The sequence below is a fragment of the Carcharhinus amblyrhynchos genome, chromosome 15 (assembly GCF_965287045.1).
Source record: "Carcharhinus amblyrhynchos chromosome 15, sCarAmb.v2.hapA, whole genome shotgun sequence".
NCBI classification, from domain to species: domain Eukaryota; kingdom Metazoa; phylum Chordata; class Chondrichthyes; order Carcharhiniformes; family Carcharhinidae; genus Carcharhinus; species Carcharhinus amblyrhynchos.
The window spans coordinates 10,584,201-10,604,440 of NC_137338.1; positions in this window are offsets into that span (position 1 = coordinate 10,584,201).

Below are 20,240 nucleotides of genomic sequence, written 5' to 3' on the forward strand. Positions count from 1 at the left end.
ATTTACTGCATAAAAACATACATTGAAAGATTCAGAAGAAATTTTGGGCTAAGCCAGAAATAGCATGCTACAGTGAGACACCTGTCATCGTGAAAGGTTTCTGTTCAGTTCATTTGAGAAACTGTGAAAAAAAATCACACCACATTTTCTGTCGGAGCAATGCAAATACAAGCCCTAATTTTTACTGAGTTTCACAGAACGACATTCTCCGTTGGGCCAGGGCGGGATCTTACGAGTCCTCGGATGGGCGTGCCAGTAAAATTCCAGCCATAGTCTCTTCTCTGCCCTGGATTCTGTTTTCTATCCCTCTGAATGCCCTTATATAGAAATACTGCAGTTCTTTTGGTTTTTAATGTCTTGGTTTTGTGTTGAACCGTGCAGCATTAATGCAATATGGATCGGGAGCAGATGCTGCATGACTTTTAACTATTTTGATGGAATGCTCTTTAATAAGAAGAATACAACCCAAGCTAAAACCAAGTTGAATCGGGCTTCTGTTTGCAGGGAACAACAGTTTTGGGAAAATGTGAGCATTAGTTGCTGAGAATTGCCTCGCTCACTCTTCTGATCGACTTCCATGACGTTGGCGGAAGGTCTTCAGAACTTCAAACACCCAATGCACAGTGGCACAGTTGTTAGCACTGCTGCCTCACAATGCCTGGAGCCTGGGTTCAATTCCCAGCTTGGGTCACTGTCTGTGCAGAGGCTGCACGTTCTCCTCCTGTCTGTTTTCCTCTGGTTTCCTCTCACAGTCCAAAGGAGATGCTGGTTAAGTGCATTGGCAATGCTAAATTCTCCCTCAGTGTACTCAATTCTCACTTGTATGTAGGTGTGTATATTTTATTATTTTCTTGCCTTTAGTAGTTAATAAACTCAGGGTGGGATCTTGAGCCTGTAATCACCGTGCGTGAGATTACCGGCCAGGGCTCAAGATTTGGCAAACACTGGAAACCTCAAATCTCACCAGCGAGACCCTAGTTTCTGATTTTCACCGCCCTTCTCCAGCCATATAATCAGAGTCACGCCCGGATGTGAACCCATCATGGAGATATTGCCGAGAATGTGGCGACTAAGGGATTTCCACAGCAACTTCATTGCAGTGCTAATGTAAGCCTGCTTGTGACACTAATAAATAAACTTTAAACTTTACCTTGTCCTAACTCAAAGTTCTTTCTCATGAATGCAAAAATCGAACGGCACTCTCTTTGAAGAACAACAGCGAGGTCACACCAGCAATCCCTCACCCCAGATTGCTAACTCTGATTGGGCATATTCCTGGAGGTGTCATCACATGATCTTCAACCTTCAACTTCAACCTTTAACCACCCCTACACTCGCATAAATAGTTATCCAACTCAGGTATACCAATACCCCAGACCAACTGAAATGCATCACACCCTCCATTGTTCTTTGACTGCCAAACAGGACTTTGTTCTGCCATTTTTGTAATGAGTAATTTTCCTATATCATCCACAACTCTGACCTGGAAGTCAACCTTTCATTCCAGGAGACTTTAGGTCAATTGAAAATAATTCATTAACCGTGAAGCATTTAGGGGTATCTTGATAACGACAAAGGCACTTACTGAATGCAAGCTCTACGTTTCTCTTTCTTATCGGGGAAATGGATCAAGCCAAGTTTTTACGTAATTTAGCCGGGCATTTCAAAGGTCAGTGTTTAAGGAGATAATGCAGAATCTCCCTTATCTAGGCCAAGGAATCAACCCCAGAGAGAAAATGCCTGGACTTTTGGCTAAGAACCTGAGAAGGAGTTGAGATGTATCCTTCAGATAAGTAGTCGTTTGCAGTTTGTGTGGTCTCAATCGATGAAGATTGGAGCATGTGCACACATTTCTGCCTAAAGCCTTCATCTGGACACTTCTTCACTCAGTTTTCCCATGGATTGTACTGTACATCACTTTTCTTATCTCACTGCTCACTGAAGAAAAATAAAAGTTCATTTTACAGTCACAAGGAAGGCTTACATTAACACTCAATGAAGTTACTGTGAAATTCCCCTAGTGCCCACAGTTTGGCCCCCTGTTCTGGTCAATGCACCTAACCAGCATGTCTTTCTGAAGGAAACCAGAGCTCCTGGAGGAAACCCACACAGACATGGGGAGATCATGCAGATTCCACACAGGCAGTGACTCAAGACTAGAATTGAACTCAGGTCTCTGGCACTGTGAGGCAGCAGTGCTACCACTGTAATAAATTTGGAAATAACAAAGGAAAAACTCATTCAGAAAATATTACAATAAATAAATATAGCTCAATCGTTATTAATTATTTGATAAATATGACAGTCAAACAGTGTTAGCGACCCAGTGCCACAGTGTGCTTGATATTCGATATAAATGACAGAGTGTTATTGCACTTTAGTGCTGCGGACTATCTCCACTAAAGGAGTAGTTTTCATACTGGACGTTATCAAACACTAATGTTCAACATGAAAATGAACACATTGTATGTTGCAACAGGAGGAAATGGAGAAAAGCAGGAGGAAGAAATACATCCACCCAAATGACATCCATAGGTTAATCCAACAGCTGCCACTTAACCCAAACATGCTGCAAGTGAAGACAATACTCATTGTTTTCTACTTGCTCCTATGAGGCAAACACGATTGAATGAAGTAAATTGGAGTCTGAAACATCCTTTTCCAGAATTTAATATGTCCGTGATCTTGGTGCTTTTTTTTTGCAAGTTAGAAAAATGTGTTGGCCTGCTATTGTTTCCATGTGTGTTCCTTGTGCGGTTCCAGCCAGAGAGAGCGCGTGAATATTTTCCGATTGCAACATGTACTTTCTGTACTCAATAGAGACGGCTTATCAGCTCTCCTCCCCTTTGCTTCATTAACAGCAAGTACATATTTTAAATGCCTCTCCCCTCCCTCTGGCCTCTGCTGTTAATGTTTGCAGATCACTCCATAACTTATGGCGTCAACTTTAGCTCTCCATCTGTGTGTTGCTTATGATAAATGTGTTATCGATCCCTGGTATTGTCCTGCCAAGCTGTATGTTCTGGATAATCTAGGTTCTGCGGCAGAGACAGAACCATTGCAAATTAAAGGTTCTTAGTTTTGTTTATTATTATGACAGACCGTTAGAGCTGAATTGTATAAGCTGCTAAATTTTTATGGTCCTTGTATTGGAACATAAGATCTCACATAGATATTTAGGATTAAAATATCATGTTTTGTTAACAGTAGAAAACAAAATGAGAATATGTTCTTTTTTTAATTCATTTGTGCTATTTGAGCTTTGCTGACTAGGCCAGTGTTATGGGGTTGTCACAATGCCTGTTGTATTTAAAGCTGTTGTTCCCCTCAAGTAGCCAGACAAAGTTGTGTCGTGGTTTCAAGATGATTTATTGACAACTGTAGTGCTACAGGACTCCAACTAAGCCACTCAGACCAGTCAGAGTGCAAAATTCAGGAATATGCAAATAATTGTAGCTTCAAATTTGATTCCAAGTAATTAGCATATACCAATATAAGTATAGGGGTTATCTCTATCCACTGATTAAGGTTAGATCATGCATACATAAGGATATAGGATGGGATTTTACGGCCTCGCTCTAGCGAGACTGGAAATTCCTGCCCGAGGTCAACGGATGTTTCATGACCGCCCCTCACCTACTCTGATTCCATGGAGGGCAAAGCAGTAGAATTCCAGCGATGATGTCCAATTAAAACTTGTGTATGCTATTTCATCAATAAGTTATAGCTATATCTCTGACCAATATTATGTCAACCTCCCTTTCCATCATTCTTGGTTCTAATAGGCAAACATGAGCTGCAACTGCACATTATTCAATTAAATGGCCTCTAACTCCTATCTGACTTTGCTTTAGTCGAGACCTGTGGTTTTCTCATCACTTTCCAAGTGTGACTGAGCTATTTAAGAACATAAGAACATAAGAAATAGGAGCAGGAGTAGGCCATCTAGCCCTTCGAGCCTGCCCTGCCATTCAATAAGATCATGGCTGATCTGTCGTGGCTCAGTTCCACTTTCCCGCCCTCCTTTCAGCCAGCATCATTGTCAATCTCAAATTGCCCTGGAGAAGGTGGTGGCCAGCTGCCTTTTTGAACTGCTGTAGTCCATGATGTGTAGGTACACCCACAGTGCAGTTAGGGAGGGAGTTCCAGGATTTTGACCCAATAAAAGTGTCGGGATGGTGATATATTTCCAAAGAACGGTGATATTTTTCCAAGGCAGGGTGGCGAGTGACTCGGAGGGGAATGTTCAAAAGTTCAAACTTCTTGCTGCCTCTGCAAAGTAGCCAGCATAATTAAGGACCCCATGCACCCTGGGCATTCTCTCTTCCACCTTCTTCCGTTGGGAAAAAGATGCAAAAGCCTGAGGTCATGTATTAATTGACTCAAGAACATCTTCTTCCCTGCTGCTGTCAGATTTCTGAATGGACTTACCCTGCATTAAGTTAATCTTTCTCTACACCCTAGCTATGACTGTTTCATTACATTCTGCACTCCCTAATTTCCTACTCTATGAACGGTATGTTTTGCCTGTATAGCACACAAGAAACAATACTTTTCACTGTACATTAACATATGTGACAATAATAAATCAAATCAAATGGTGAATTTTTCATGTGTTTTTTGCCCTATCTTTCCAGATTGTGGTACTTGTGGGTTTGGAAGGTGCTCTTGAAGGAGCTTTGATAAGTCCCCGCTGTGCATCTTGTGAATGGGCCACATATTGGAGATAGCAGTACTGGAACCATAGTTGGCAAATGTTTCACTATCACTATCTGGTGGTTTGCACTTTTAAGATATGTTGCTAACCACTAACCACTCAAACGTTAAACAAAATAATTTGTCTGCTTAATCACAGTTTCGCCCAAGAACTTCCCTATCCTCTCCTGACTGTAGCTCAACTCCATGCTCTGGAGAAAAGAAAACCAGGTATTCCCTGAGAAATCTGCCAGACATAAATCACCTTTATCTGGCATTGCTTAATATACACTTGTAAAGCTGAAAATTGCCTTTACAGCTGCTGAACCTGACAAGACCAAAATACATTGCACCTAGCAGTTAAATTTAGCAAGTAAATTGCTTTGTTCAATATATGTGAACCATTGTTTACCAGGGTACTTCAGTTATGAAAGTGGATTGGAGAAGTTTGGACTATTTTCCTTGAAGCCAAGAAGGCTGAGATGGGATTTGATAGAGGCACACAAAACCATGAGAGGTCTGGGCTGAGTGGATTGGGGAAGCTGTCCCCATTTGTTAAAAGTTTGAGAATGAGGGGGGCCCAGATTTAAGGTAACTGGCAAAAGAAGCAAAAGCAATATGAGAAAAGCGTGACAATGTAGTACATAGCCTGCCTGAGAGTGTCATGGAGGCAGGTTCAATCGAGACATTTGAAAAGGGACAATGCTGAGAATTATGGGGAGAAGGCAGTAGAATCACACAGTGGTGGGGAAGGAAATGATGGCCTAGTGGTATTATTGCTCGACTATTAATTCAGAAACTCAGCTGATGTTCTGGGGGCCCGGGTTCGAACCCCGCCACGGCAGATGGTGGAATTTGAATTCAAAATAAGAAATATCTGGAATTAAGAATCTACAGATGGCTATGAAACCATTGTCGGAAAAACCCATCTGGTTCAATAAGGAAATCGACCGTCCTTACCTGGTCTGACCTACATGTGACTCCAGAGCCATAGAAATGTGGTTGACTCTCAGTTGCCGACTGGCAATGAGGGATGGGCAAAACATTCTGGCTGGCCAGCGATGCCAATGTTCCAGGAATGAATAAAAAAAGAGTGAATTGCTCATTCAGTGCAACATGATTAGTTAAATAACCTCTTTCTATGCTGTGAATGTTTTGTGATTCATAAAGTATCTATTAGTTATGGAGGATAATAGAGGGAAAGAATCTCCCTTCAGGATGCTAATTTCCCATTCAGTGGGTACACATAATCAATGCCTTTTGTCAAGCTTCATTTATCACAGAATGACACAATAAAAATTAGGATCCCACCTCCTATATTATGGGTCTACTTGCCATTATATTATACAAATCTGGGGGGAGGGTGAGCTGTGAGGAGGATGCAGAGATCCTTTTGGACAAGTCGAGTGAGTGGGCAATGATTGGCAGATGCAACATAATATGAATAAATGTGTGGTTATCCACTTCAGAAGCAAAAATGGGAAGGCAGATTGCTATCTGAGTGGCCATAAATTAGGAATGGGGAATGGGTGTCCTTGTACACCAGTCACTGAAGATAAGCACGCAAGGACAGCAGACAGTAAAAAAAGCAACTGGTACGTTGGCCTTCACAGTGAGAGGTTTCAGGTAGAGGAACAGGAATGTCTTGCTGCAATTATGCAGGGCCTTGGTGAGGCCACACCAGTGTGCATTTTTGGTCTCCGTATCTGAACAAGGATGTTTTTGGTCTGGAAGAAAATCAGAGGAGATTCACTAGATTGATTTCTGGGATGGCTTGGCTGATGTATGAGGGGAGATTGAGTTGGTTATGATTGTATTCTCTGCAATTCAGAAGAATGAAGGTGGGGTGGATCTCATTGAAACCTATAAAAATCTAACAGGACTAGAAAGGATCAGCTGATGTCACTCTTGTCGCTGGCTCAGAAGCTCTAACGAATCCAGGATTGATGACATGATGTAGGTTAATCAGAGTGTTGCATCGTCTGAGCTACCATCCTACAGGCCAGATGTTGAATTGAGGTCTTGGCTGCCTGGGAAGAGAATTATTAAAAACCTTGTGACATTATGTGAAGGAGAGTAGGATGAGCCCATACCCTACCGCCACCCCACTCCCCCCCCCAACAAACCCCACCCCCACCCCCCCGTTTCCTGGCCAACATTCCTAAATCAGTTAGCACCATCACAAATACGTTGACTGATTGTTCATCTCTGTTGCTTATGTGTCCTACTGGTGTGCTTTATAATTGCCACGTGTGCCTCTACATAGCAACAGCTGTTGTCCTTTCAAAGCAATTTATTCGAGACTTTTTTTTGGGAGGCCTGATAAGGTGCAAAACTGAGCCTTCCTTCCAATAAGTTGAAACTTTGTTGTAGCCAAGACAGAAGCTGTTTTCCTAAAAGCTTTCACTGAAAACTCAAAATGGCAGGCAGCAAGATACATGTTCTCAAATGTTCTCGGCAGCGTACGTTTATAATAACGCTAAGGCAAACATTCCATTTGCATGTACAGCCATTAAAAACAATTCCTTCTGAAAAAAAAAATTCTCTCCTAAAAGCTGTCAGAGCCACAACTGCAGTCCAGAAAATGTGAGATGAAAAGACATCTGTTTCAGTAAATGAATCCCTTTGTGTTGAAATGGTTTACTCGCCTTATTTAGTTAACATGATGAATCCGGGTAACAATTTGTTTCCGGGACTGTAAGTGTGAATGCTGAGTGCCTCATCAGCTTGCTTGCCTCACTTGGTCAAGTTCCATCAACTCGTGATTGGACTGCTCAATGGAAATATGTGTCGCAGTGGCCAGTGGATCCATCTGGAGAGGGAAGGGAGGGGAGAAATGGGAAACTGATACAGATGAACTTAGTCAACTCAATCACTTTCACTACCACTCAGACACACTGGCCTTAAAATTCTTGGACTGGGGAAAGGACGTAACACAAGTCAGCCTGCGCGCAGACAAATGTTTTAAAAGCCAAACCAATATGGGTCGGGATTTCACCAGAGATATCATGCGAGAGTCAGGATGCCTTATCAGTGCTAGGCCATGTGCAAATGATGGAGCCAAAATGGGTACAATCAACCATCCTAATCCCCTGAATTGTCCCTTAGGAACATGACATGTCCTTTCGAAAGCACAGATGCTAAACTCACACTATGTATGCTCATCAGAAGTAAGACACCCTTTTTACTGAAAGTTTTAAGTTTTTTTATTGGTGTCACAAGTAGGCTTATATTAACGCTGCAATGAAGTTATGGTGAAAATCCCTTAGTCACCATACTCGTTTGTTCTGGTACGCTAAGAGAAAATTTAACATAGCCAATGTATCTAACTGGCATGTCTTTCGGACTGTGGGAGGAAACCGGAGCACCCGGAGGAAACCCAAACAGACACGGGGAGAATGTGTGGACTCTGCACGGACAGTGACCCAAGCTGGGAATCGTATCCAGGTTCCTGGCGCTGTGAGGCAGCAATGTTAGCCACTGTGCCACCCAGTTGGCCTGTGCTGGTGGTGCAAGGGTTCAAGAGGGAATGTATCATTGAAATTAGGGCTCTGTGCTTCTTACAGGATGGTTTAATGCTTTTGGTATAAAGCCAGCAACTGCCTCTCCATACGTTGAACTCAACCAGCGACAGAAGCACATTCACCGACACTACTTCAATGGATTCCTCAGAATAGGTTAATTACTAACTTATCACTTTATGCCACTGGATCACTTCTGGGCATTTTCTGGTTTGTTTCATTGACCAGGTCTCAACAGGATGTCACTTGTTGATTTCCCAACCAAGGGCTTCAAATTCCAAATATCCAGGTCATCAGCAGTGCAAATGATCCATACGAATTGATGATGTTTTGGCAGCAGCCCAAATGCTTCCTTTCATATTATTATAGAAACTAGACACAGGAGGAGGCCATTCAGCCCTTCGAGCATGCTCCGCCATTCATTCTGATCATGGCTGATAATCAAATTCAATATCCTGATCCCCTTTCCTCCCATATCTCTTGATCCTTTTAAGATCCAAGAGCCATATACAGGCGCTGGAGTGTGGTGACTCGGGGATTTTCACAGTAACCTCACTGCACTGTTAATGTAAGCCTACTTGTGACATTAATAAATAAACAATAACCTTTGTCCCCAGACCGTGCAGCTAGATCTAGCTCTGTATATTAAACAGGCATGCTGGATTCCGCCAAGATTTGTCAGATAGTCACTCTGGCAACAGTGTTCATCTTGACGAGGCACAGCTGACTCTTGAAAGTTCTGTAATTAGCTTTTGAAGCAATTCCCAAGAGGATAGCTTCATTCTTTGGGCCCTTCAATGCTGTACAGTTAAACAGTCTTGCACAAGAACAATCATCGCACTCTTACTGCCAGTCATGAGAGTTACAGTTTGCCAAGAAGTGGATGTGAACTTCCTGTCCAGTAATTAGAACGGAGTTGAGGAGGAACTTCTTCACTCAAAGGGTGGTGAATCTCTGGAATTCTCTGCCCATTGAAGCGGTGGAGGCTGCCTCGCTGAATATATTTAAGTCACGGGTAGATAGATTTCTGATCGATAAGGGAATTAAGGGTTATGGGGAGAAAGCGGGAAAGTGGAACTGATCCACGACAGATCAGCCATGATCTTATTGAATGGCGGGGCAGGCTCGAAGGGCTAGATGGCCTACCCCTGCTCCTATTTCTTATGTTCTTTAATCCCCTCTGGCCTCACATCATTGACAGAGTAGCTGTAGGTTTCATTGCATTTGCCCTCCCCTAGAATGAGAGGGTCTATATGCCTCATGAGGTAGGCTAGCTCCATTTTGCTGATACCCCCCACACTCCTTGCAGCCTGGTCTCTCCCAAAGCAAGACCCCAGGGCCTCATAGTCATCCCCAGCACTGCCCCTCTGTTGAGCTCACCTCCCACTCAGTTTGCAGCTCCCAACGCGGAAGGACACCCACTCAGCTACTGTTTGAACACTAACCCAACACAGAGGAACCGGGAAAGAATTCCTGCTTGGCAGCCAGCACATCCCTCTGGAACAAGGGTTGACACAATATGAAGGGACGGGAAGGTCTGTGAACGACCCACCCACACCCCCCAAGATCCCCCCACCGCGCAGATGGCAACAATGACCCTCACCACATCCCAAACTGTATCGCCAGCAATCTCCCTGGTGACCCCTGCATGTTGGGCTGCCTGAGAAACAATGGCCGCCTGAGGGCTCATTTCTGATACTCTCCCCCCCAAACCCCCACCTCAGAAGTGATGCCGTCCAGGTTTATACTTAAGTAGAGCTGATGTGAGTGGCGCTGATATGATATCACGCCAATGTCAGCTGAATCTATGGCCCGGGCTCAATATCCAGTGTGAGTGCTCGCTAATGAGATGCTGATTAGGTCCATGCCCTTCCCCGGCATGTTCCATATCACTCTGCCGGCAAGGTTAGCTCAAAATCGGAGAGCGCGATCTCACCAGCAAGAATCGTGCTTTTTTGAACTCTCCACATTCCTACGGACGGCGAACACAGGCTCAAGATCCCGCCGAATAATTTCCAATTCTCCAACAGCTCGTTTTCAAGGATTTCAGTGTCCCAATTCACTTTGCTCACTAGTGCCATCTCTGGCCATTCAGTGGCCTGCGGGAGAATGCAGGGGAGAGATTCCGAAACGCACTAAAAACATCTGCAAATTTTTACACTTTTAATAACATGAATTTGGAACTGGACTAACTGCATGCTGGAAAAAGAAAATCCTTGATGTTGTGGAATTAATTTATATGGAGACAAGTGGATGGATTAGAGCCTGGGGATTGGTGTTGGCCATGTTATCAGGCAGGCCCTATACACGCTTCTGTAAAATGAGTTACCTGTTATTTTAATGAAGATTCTAAATCAGTGAGTTTTGACTCTGCTATTAACATCAGGAATAAAGCCACTTTGGCGCTCCTGTGTCATTTGCACCGAGGCATCAACCTGCTAATCGTTTCTGGTGAAACACTAGCACCAGTCATATTTCTTTAACATTCCAAAACATCTCACGGAAAGATAATCTGACAAGACTGGCACTGAACCTGAGAAAGAAATGTTTGGATAGGTCTCCATAAACTTGGCCACTGTGTGTTCCACGGTGGCACAGTGGTTAGCACTGATGCCTCACAGTGCCAGGGACCCAGGTTCGATTCTGGCCTTGGGTGACTGTGTGGAGTTTGCACGTGTCTACGTGGGTTTCCTCCGGGTGCTCCGATTTCCTCCCACACTCCAAAGATGTGCAGGTTAGGTCGATTGGCCATACTAAATTGCCCCTGAGTGTCAGTGGGAGTGGCTTTGTAAATACGTGGGGTTACATAAGAACATGAGAAATAGGAGCAGGAGTAGGCCATCTAGTAGGCCATTTGATTCAATAAGATCATGGCTGATCTGAAGTGGCTCAGTTCCACTTTCCTGCTTTCTCCCCATAACCCTTAATTCCCTTGCCTACCAAAAACCGATCTACCCACGTCTTAAATATATTTAGCAAGGTAGCCTCCACCACTTCAACGGGCAGAGAATTCCAGAGATTCACCACCCTTTGAGTGAAGAAGTTCCTCCTCAACTCTGTTCTAAACTGCCCCCCCCTTATCTTGAGGCTGTGCCCTCTAGTCCTGCTGTCCTTTCTGAGCGGTAAGAGCCTGTCCATCCCCTTCATCATCTTATATGTCTCAATGAGATCTCCCCTTATTCTTCTAAACTCTAACGAGTACAAGCCTAATTTATTCAGCCTCTCTTCATAGCTCAACCCCCCTCAACTCCAATATCAGCCTAGTGAACCTCCTCTGCACTCCCTCCAAGGCCAAAATATCCTTGCGCAAGTGTGGCGACCAAAACTGCACACAGTACTCCAGCTGCAGCCTCACCAGTGCCCTGTACAGTTGCAGCAAGACCTCCCTACTTTTATATTCAATCCCCCTCGCTATGAAGGCCAGCATCCCATTTGCCTTCCTGACCACCTGCTGCACCTGTAGGCTGGGTTTTTGCAACTCATGCACAAGGACCCCCAGGTCCCTCTGCACAGTAGCATGCTGCAGCTTTTCGCCCTTTAAGTAGTAGTCCTTTCTACTATTATAAGAACATAAGAACATAAGAAATAGGAGCAGGAGTAGGCCATCTGGCCCTTCGAGCCTGCCCCGCCATTCAATAAGATCATGGCTGATCTGTCGTGGCTCAGTTCCACATTCCCGCCCTCTCCCCATAACCCTCAATCCCCTCTCTTATCAAAAACCCATCAACCCTCTTCTTAAAAATATTTAGCGAGGTAGCCTCCACCACTTCAACAGGCAGAGAATTCCAGAGATTCACCACCCTTTGAGTGAAGAAGTTCTTCCTCAACTCCGTTCTAAACCGCTCCCCCCTTTATCTTGAGGCTGTACCCCCTAGTCCTACTGTCCTTTCTGAGCGGGAAGAGTCTCTCCACCTCTATCCTATCCATCCCATTCATCATCTTATACGTCTCAATGGGATCTCCCCTCATTCTTCTAAACTCTAACGCGTACAAGCCTAGTTTATTCAGCCTCTCCTCATAGCTCAACCCCCTCAACTCTGGCATCAGCCTAGTAAACCTCCTCTGCACTCCCTCCAAGGCCAAAATATCCTTGCGTAAGTACAGCGCCCAAAACTGCACACAGTACTCCAGCTGCGGCCTCACCAATGCCCTATACAGCCGCAGCAAGACCTCCCTATTTTTATATTCAATCCCCCTCGCTATGAAGGCCAGCATCCCATTCGCCTTCCTGACCACCTGCTGCACCTGCAAGCTGGGTTTTTGTGACTCATGCACAAGGACCCCGAGGTCCCTCTGCACCGCTGCCTGCTGCAGTTTTTCTCCACGTAAGTAATAATCCTTCCTACCATTATTCCTACCAAAGTGGACCACCTCGCACTTGCCAACATTAAATTCCATTTGCCAGTTCCTGGCCCATTCGCCCAGCCTATCTAGATCCTTCTGCAGACTCTCCACACCCTCCGCACAATTTGCCTTTCCACCAATCTTGGTGTCATCAGCAAATTTCGACACTATACACTCGGTTCCCTCCTCCAGATCATCTATATAAATGGTAAATAGCTGAGGCCCCAGCACCGACATTATTCCTGCCAAAGTGGATAACCTCGCACTTGCCAACATTGTATTCCATCTGCCAGGTCCTCGCCCACTCGCTTAGCCTATTTAGATCCCTCTGCAGACTTTCTACACCCTCCGCACAATTTGCTTTTCCACTTATCTTTGTGTCATCAGCAAATATCGACACCTTACACTCAGCTCCCTCCTCCAGATCATCTATATAAATGGTAAATAGCTGAGGCCCCAGCACCGATCCCTGGGGCACTCCACTAGTCACCAACCGCCAATCCGAATAGCACCCATTGACACCCACTCTCTGCCTCCTATTTGACAGCCAATCCTTTATCCACGCTAACACCTTACCCCCAACTCCATGCCCCCTAAGCTTCTGTAACAACCTTTTGTGCAGCACCTTATCAAACGCCTTCTGAAAATCAAGAAGCACCACATCCATCGGCTCCCCTCCGTCCACTGCACTAGACACATCCTCATAGAATTCCAATAAATTCGTCAGACACGACTTCCCCTTAACGAATCTGTGCTGCGTTTGCTCTATCAAACAATTATTCTCAATATGCCTCGCTATTTCTTCTTTGATAACGGATTCAAGCATTTTTCCTACAGCAGACGTTAAACTAACTGGCCTATAATTCCCTGACTTTTGCCTGCTACCCTTTTTAAACAGCAGCGTAACATTAGCTGTTTTCCAATCTTCCGGCACTTCTCCGGAATCCAGTGAGGTTTGGAAAATAATCACTAAGGCATCCACTATCACCTCTGCCATTTCCTTCAGAACCCTGGGATGCATTCCATCCGGTCCTGGTGACTTGTCCACCATCAGTCCCACTAGTCTGTCGAGCACTACCTCTCTTGTGACAATGATCTCATTCAGGCCCTCAACTCCTACCATCTTTCCATCGTTAATACCCAGCAAACTATTCGCGTCCTCCTCCATGAAGACCGACGCAAAAAACTTAGTCAAGGCCTCAGCCATTCCCTCATCCCCCACCACTAAATACCCCCCTCATCCTCTAAAGGTCCAACATTCACCCTAGCCAGCCTCCTCCTCTTTATATATTTATAGAAACTCTTACTATCCTTTTTTATATTTAGCGCTAACTTAGATTCATAGTCTATCCTTCCTTTCTTTATCAACTTCTTCGTCTTTCTTTGTTGATTTTTAAACCTCTCCCAATCCTCTACTCACCCACTGCTTTTAGCCACTCTAAACGCATCAGCTTTTAATTTAACATTCTCCTTTATCTCCTTCGTTATCCATGGCTGATTATCTCTTCTCCTACGATCCTTCTTTACCATCGGAATAAATTTCTGCTGAGCACCAAGAAAGATCTCCTTAAAGATCCTCCACTGTTCCTCAGCAGTCCTACCGCCCAATCTGCACCCCCAATCTACATTTGCCAATTCCTCTCTCATCCTATCGTACTCCCCTCTATTCAAACAAAGGACACTGGTCCGGGAACCCACTTTCTCATCCTCCATCTGCATCAGAAACTCCACCATACAATGATCACTCTTCCCAAGCGGATCCCTCACAACAAAGGTTGGGGTTGCTGTTGGTGCAAACTTGATGGACCAAATGGCCTTCTTCTGCACTGTAGGAATTCTATGATTCTTAAGTAACATTTCTTAAAGCTGGAGAGAGAGAGGAGAGAGATTAACAGGTTGGGGAAGTGAACATCAGGACTAAAGCTAAAGGCATGGCCACACATAGTGGGAAAGGGGGAAGTAGGAGATGTGTTCAGTTGGACAACAGCACCTTGGAGGATGGTAGGGCTGGAAGAGGTTACAGTGATGAAAAGTGGTACAGCCATGGAGCGGTATAAGGCATGGATGAGAATTTGAAATTCAGGCTATGGTGTAGAGAAAGCCAATTCTGTACCACAGGGTTGATGGGTGAATGGGACTTAGTGTATGTTAGTTGAAAGGGAGCAGACTTTTGGATGAACTTAAATTGAATGAATAGAGTAAGGTGAGAGATTGGTAAGAGAGCTTGGGAATAACTTTGTCTAAGAGCTTCATCAGTAGATGAGCTATGATAAAGGCTGTGATGGAGACAATGTGGAGGTGGATGTGTTTTTGTGATGGAATGTTTAGAAGTTTAGCTCAGGGTCAAACACGGCATCCAAGTTGCAAGCACTTTACTTCAATGTGTTCAGTACCAACATGCTCAAGTGTTCCTCCACATGCATTGACAACTTTAGTTTTCAGGTAGGTATTTAAACAAAAAAATCTTATATTTATAAGGCGCCTTTCACAATTACATTTCGTTTCTCACTTCTGTAGTGACCTCGATGAACAAGTAGTTCTGTCTCTGGCCACTACTTATCCCTCACCAGAGACTGTTGGCAGGCAATCTGACAACGGAGCGAAGAAACCCATGTCCTCAGCTGACATTCATATGTGGACACTTGCCAGTAGCCAAGTGGGGGCCAGTTCACCAGACAAAGATCAGGAGCAGAAAGCCTGGTTAACTTTTCTCCCGTATTGCGGTGCCAACTTCCATTCCTCCAGCGAACAAGGAGCTGTCGTCTTTCACTTGAAACCAATGTACAAATGCTGTTGCAAAGTGTAACAACAGCTGCAAATGCTACAGAGCCATTAGCGTCTCCTGAGACACAGAATATTAATCTGTTTGCTTTGATTTCGCAATGCTGAAAGATCTTCTGAGAATCTCCACCATTTTCTGCAGCTATCTGATTGGCAAGTGATAAGCGCACGTCAAACTCATATATTTGCGTGCGTATGTTATTGTGCACAGCATTCATGTATGCTGTATCTGTAGCATGAGGTACACATGGCAAATGTACAATATGCAAAATGTACATGCTAGGATGTGGAGATGTTAGCGTTGGACTGGAGTGGGCACAATAAGAATGCTCCCAACACCAGGTTAAAATCCAACAGGTTGATTGGAATTATGAGCTCTCAGAACACCTGCCTCAGGTGAATGGAGGCGTGGGTTCACAAACACAGCATATATAGACAGAGACTCAATTTCAAGATAATGGTTGGAATGTGAGTCTTTACAGGTAATCAAGTCTTTACAGGTACAGACAATGCAAGTAGAGAGAGGGCTAATCACAGGTTAAAGAGGTGTGAATTGGCTCAAGTCAGGACAATTAGTAGGGTTTTGCAAGCCCAGGCCAAATGATGGGGAGTTACAAATAGAGTTACACAAGGTGCCCCAGGGGATAGGCACATTGCCCCTTGGGCAGTGCCAGGGAGCATTGGCTGGCACTGGCAGGATACCCGCACATCTTTGGACTGTGGGAGGAAACTGGAGCACCCGGAGGAAACCCACGCAGACACGAGGAGAATGTGCGAACTACACATAGACAGTGACCCAAGCCGGGAATCGAACGCAGGTTCCTGGAGCTGTGAAGCAGCAGTGCTAACCACTGTGCTACCATGCCGCCCCTAAAAAAGGGTGGCTCTTCTTGAATAACCTCAACCAGCATGGGAATTGAACCCATGCTGTCAGCAGTGCTCTGCATCATAAACTAGCCACCCAGCCTAAAATAAGGCAGAAATTCTCAGCTGGTCAGGCAACATCTGTGGAAGGAAGAATAGAATTAATGGGTGGGTGGACGGGACAGGAAATTCCTGATTGAGGTCAGCGAACCTTTTGCTGGTCAGTCACGTTCTCTGTCCCACCTGTGATGATTCCTGCAGGAAGGAGACTCGGAACATTTATGCCAATTTCGTGTCCAATATCTCATGTGAAATAGAGATGAGAATTTCTCAACAGTCGTGAGTGTCTGGAATTCACTTCCTCAAAGGCACTGGAAGTAGAGTCTTTGAATATTTTTAAAGCAGAGGGAGATAGATGCTTTGTTAAAATCATAAGAACTCAGAGCAGGAGTAGACAATTTAGCCCCTCGAGCCTGCTCTGACATTCAATATGATCATGGCTGATGTCAACTCCACTTTCCTGCCTTACTCTTACTCTTGATTAAAAGGGGGTTAAAGGTCAGCAGCAACGTAGAGTTGATGTTACAAACAGAATCTTATTGCCTGGTGGAGCAGGCTGAAAGGGCCAGTGGCTTACTCCTGCTCTTAATTTGTACGCTTGTGATATAACTCTTCTTCGGAACTGGAAAGGTGGGAACTTGATGGGTTTGATCAGTTGGGAAAAGAGGAAGATGGAGCAAAATATTAGGTCAGCGATAAATTAGAGGGCAGAAGAGATTAACTGACAAAGGTGCCATGGGAACACAAGGCAAATGGAGTAGTAATGAGGACAAAGAACAGTGCAGCATAGGAACAGGCCCTTCCGCCCTTCAAGCCTGCGCCGATCATGACGTCTGCAGAAACTAAAGCTATAAGCTCTTACGGAGTCCTTCCATTCCCATCCTATTCATATATTCATCTAGACGATCTTTAAATGCTGTTATCATACTTCTTCCACCACCTTCCTGGGCAACGCATTCACCACCCTCTGTGTAAAAAAATGTGCCTCAGACATCTCCTCTAAACTGTTCCTCATGCAACTTAAACCTATGTCCCCTAGTACTTGACTTTTCTACCCTAGGAAAGAGCATCTGACTATTCACTCTGTCCACGCCACTCATAATCTTGTAAACCTCTATCAGGTCGCCCCTCAATCTCCGTTGTTCCAGTGAGAACAAACTGTGTTTATTCAATCTCTCCTCATAGCAAATACCCTCCAGACCAGTCCACAACTTGGTAAACCTCTTCTGGATGCTCTCCAAAGCATCCACATCCTTCCGGTAATGTGGCGACCAAAATTGTAAACAATGTTGTATAAGTGAGCCCTAACAAAGGTTCTGTACAGCTGCATGATAACATTAAAGATACAAAGAATTTGTCCAGGGTCAGTGTTAATAACAGTGTAAAGGTCAGTACTGTCTGAACATAAATTAGCAATGTAGCTTTAAATCGATGCCACGTTGTTTAGGCATCCTTCTGATGCCATACCCAAATGTGAAATGTGGGAATAAATAAATGGCATTAATATAACTTGCACTGACACTCACCCAGTTTCACAATAACTTCATCGCAGCGTCAATGTCAGTCTACTCGTGACACCAATAAATAAACCTAAAAATAGAGATTCCCAAAGTGCTTCACAGCAAATACTTCATTGAAATGCATGTCATGAAGCAACATTACAACAAAGACTTAAACAGCAATGAGATAATTGGACAGAGATGTCGGTTGAAAAATAAACAAAGGCGTACACAACATCCCAACATTCCTCTCTCCAACAAATAATGTCACAGAATATTTCACATCCACTTAGAGGACAGCTAGGGTTTTGATAAACAGCAATACAGACAGCAATACTAACATGTCTGCACAGTATGTCAGTCTCGAGTACAAGCTTAAGCCTCCCTGAGAAGAAGGGCTTGAACTCATCATTTACTGATCTAAAGATGAAAATGGTACCACGGAATCAAGGACGACATTGGTCACAGTAGAAAGAAGGATTTGCATTTGCTTAGGCTTGTCATAACCTCAAGGTGGCCCAAAGTATTCTGCAGCTAACTACACGTTTTTGAAGTGTAGTCACTGCTGTAATATGGGAAACGCAGTAGCCAATTTATACACAGGAAGCTCAAACAAACAGCAACCATACAGAGCACAGCAGGCAGTCCTTTTTTTACTGTGACCAGGGTCAACGCTGGATGGTGGACTGATTCATTTTGCGTATAGTTCCACTGATGATTTTCCATAAAGAGGGCTTCTAATGGATTTGCCAAACTGAGCAGAGCCTATTCAGAAAAATGTTCCGATTGAATTCTCCTGTGGCAAGATGGCACAGTGGTTTGGTCACTGTCTGTGTGGAGTTTGCACATTCTCCCTGTGTCTGCGTGGATTTCCTCCAGCTGCTCCGGTTTCCTCCCACAGTCCAAAGATATGCGGGTCAGATTGATTGGTCATGCTAAATTGCCACTTTGTGTCAGGGGGGACTATTAGGGAAATAACGTGGGGCTACGGGTGGGATTGTGATTGCTGCAGACTCAGTGGGCCAAATGGCCTCCTTCTGCATTGTAGGGATTCTATGGTTGATGGAAGCCTTTGCTGGCCACAGAAGAAGAGATCTCCAGATGCGAGGCTGATGCAATGAGTGCAGCAAAGGACAGAGGGAGAAAAGAAGAAACAGAACAACACACACAAAAAAAAGTCTCCCACATCTGAGGCTGATTTTTGAGCAGGGAGGCTGATGGTTATCGGCAGCTCAGCAGCTGTTTCCATTCAGCGCAGCGAACTCTCCATGAGCTTGAGGTTGAAGGAAGGCACCGGGACGTCAGCAAGTGCACACACGAGAAGCCCAATTTGTCAAAGCTGTCAAGACGTGCTCTCGCGATCGTCAGTGAGCATCCCGAAAAATAAATCTTCACTAAAAACCCAAACAATAAGAGAGAGAAAAGAAAACACACAGCCTAATGAGTGCTTACACACGCTTGTAAGCAGCAGTTTTTAAAGACTTCATGTACAGTGTATGCGAGCCATGTGTCTCACTCAGTCTAGACTGCAGAAGAGATGAGTGACATTTTAACTTCATTGCCTCAGCCTCAGTCTCTGCGTCTTATCTGTAGCTTAAGGAAGATGCATATTACGGAGACTGAAAGAACATTTTGTGCATGTTCTAAGGTGCCAGGTCCTTGCCGTCATTTGTAGGGGAGGGAATCATAAAAACGTCCATTTTTGGTCAGAACTGTCTCCTCTGTGGTGACAAGGAGAACATCTCATTATTTTTCTGTCTTTGAGAGTATTGGTATAAATATTGAGAATAATAACTTGCTGGGAGACAGCAAGGATTGAGATATTGTTGATCTCAGAGTCTATAATAGTGACTTGAACAGCAAGTTAGCGCAGCTCCCTCACAGCACCAGGGACCTAGGCTCAATTGCCTGCTTGGGTTGCTATCAACTTAAAGTTTATTTATTAGTGTCACAAGTAGGCTTACATTAACACTGCAATGAAGTTAGTGTGAAAAACCCCTAGTCGCCACACTCTGGTGCCTGTTCGGGTACACTGAGGGAGAATTTATGGCCAATGCACCTAACTTGCAAGTCTTTTGGACTGTGGGAGAAAAGCGGAGCACCCAAAGGAAACTCATGCAGATATGGGGAGAATGTGCAGACTCTGCACAGTCAGTGACCCAAGACATGAATTGAACTGTGCGGCATCTGCAAGTTCTCCTTGTGTTTGCATGCATTTTTTCTCCGGGTGCTCCAGTCTCCCCCAGCAGTCTGAAAGATATGCTGGTTAGGTGGATTGGCTATGCTAAATTCCCTCAGTGTAACCGATAAAGCTCTGCTCTGTGGCGACTGGGGGAATTTTCACAGTAACTTCATTGTGGTGTTAATGTAAGCCTATTTGTGACACTAATAAATGAACTTTAAATTTCAAGCTTTCAAGATGAGCACACCATTAGTAATTTTTTTTTCACATTTTGTTTTATAAATGGTGAAAGGC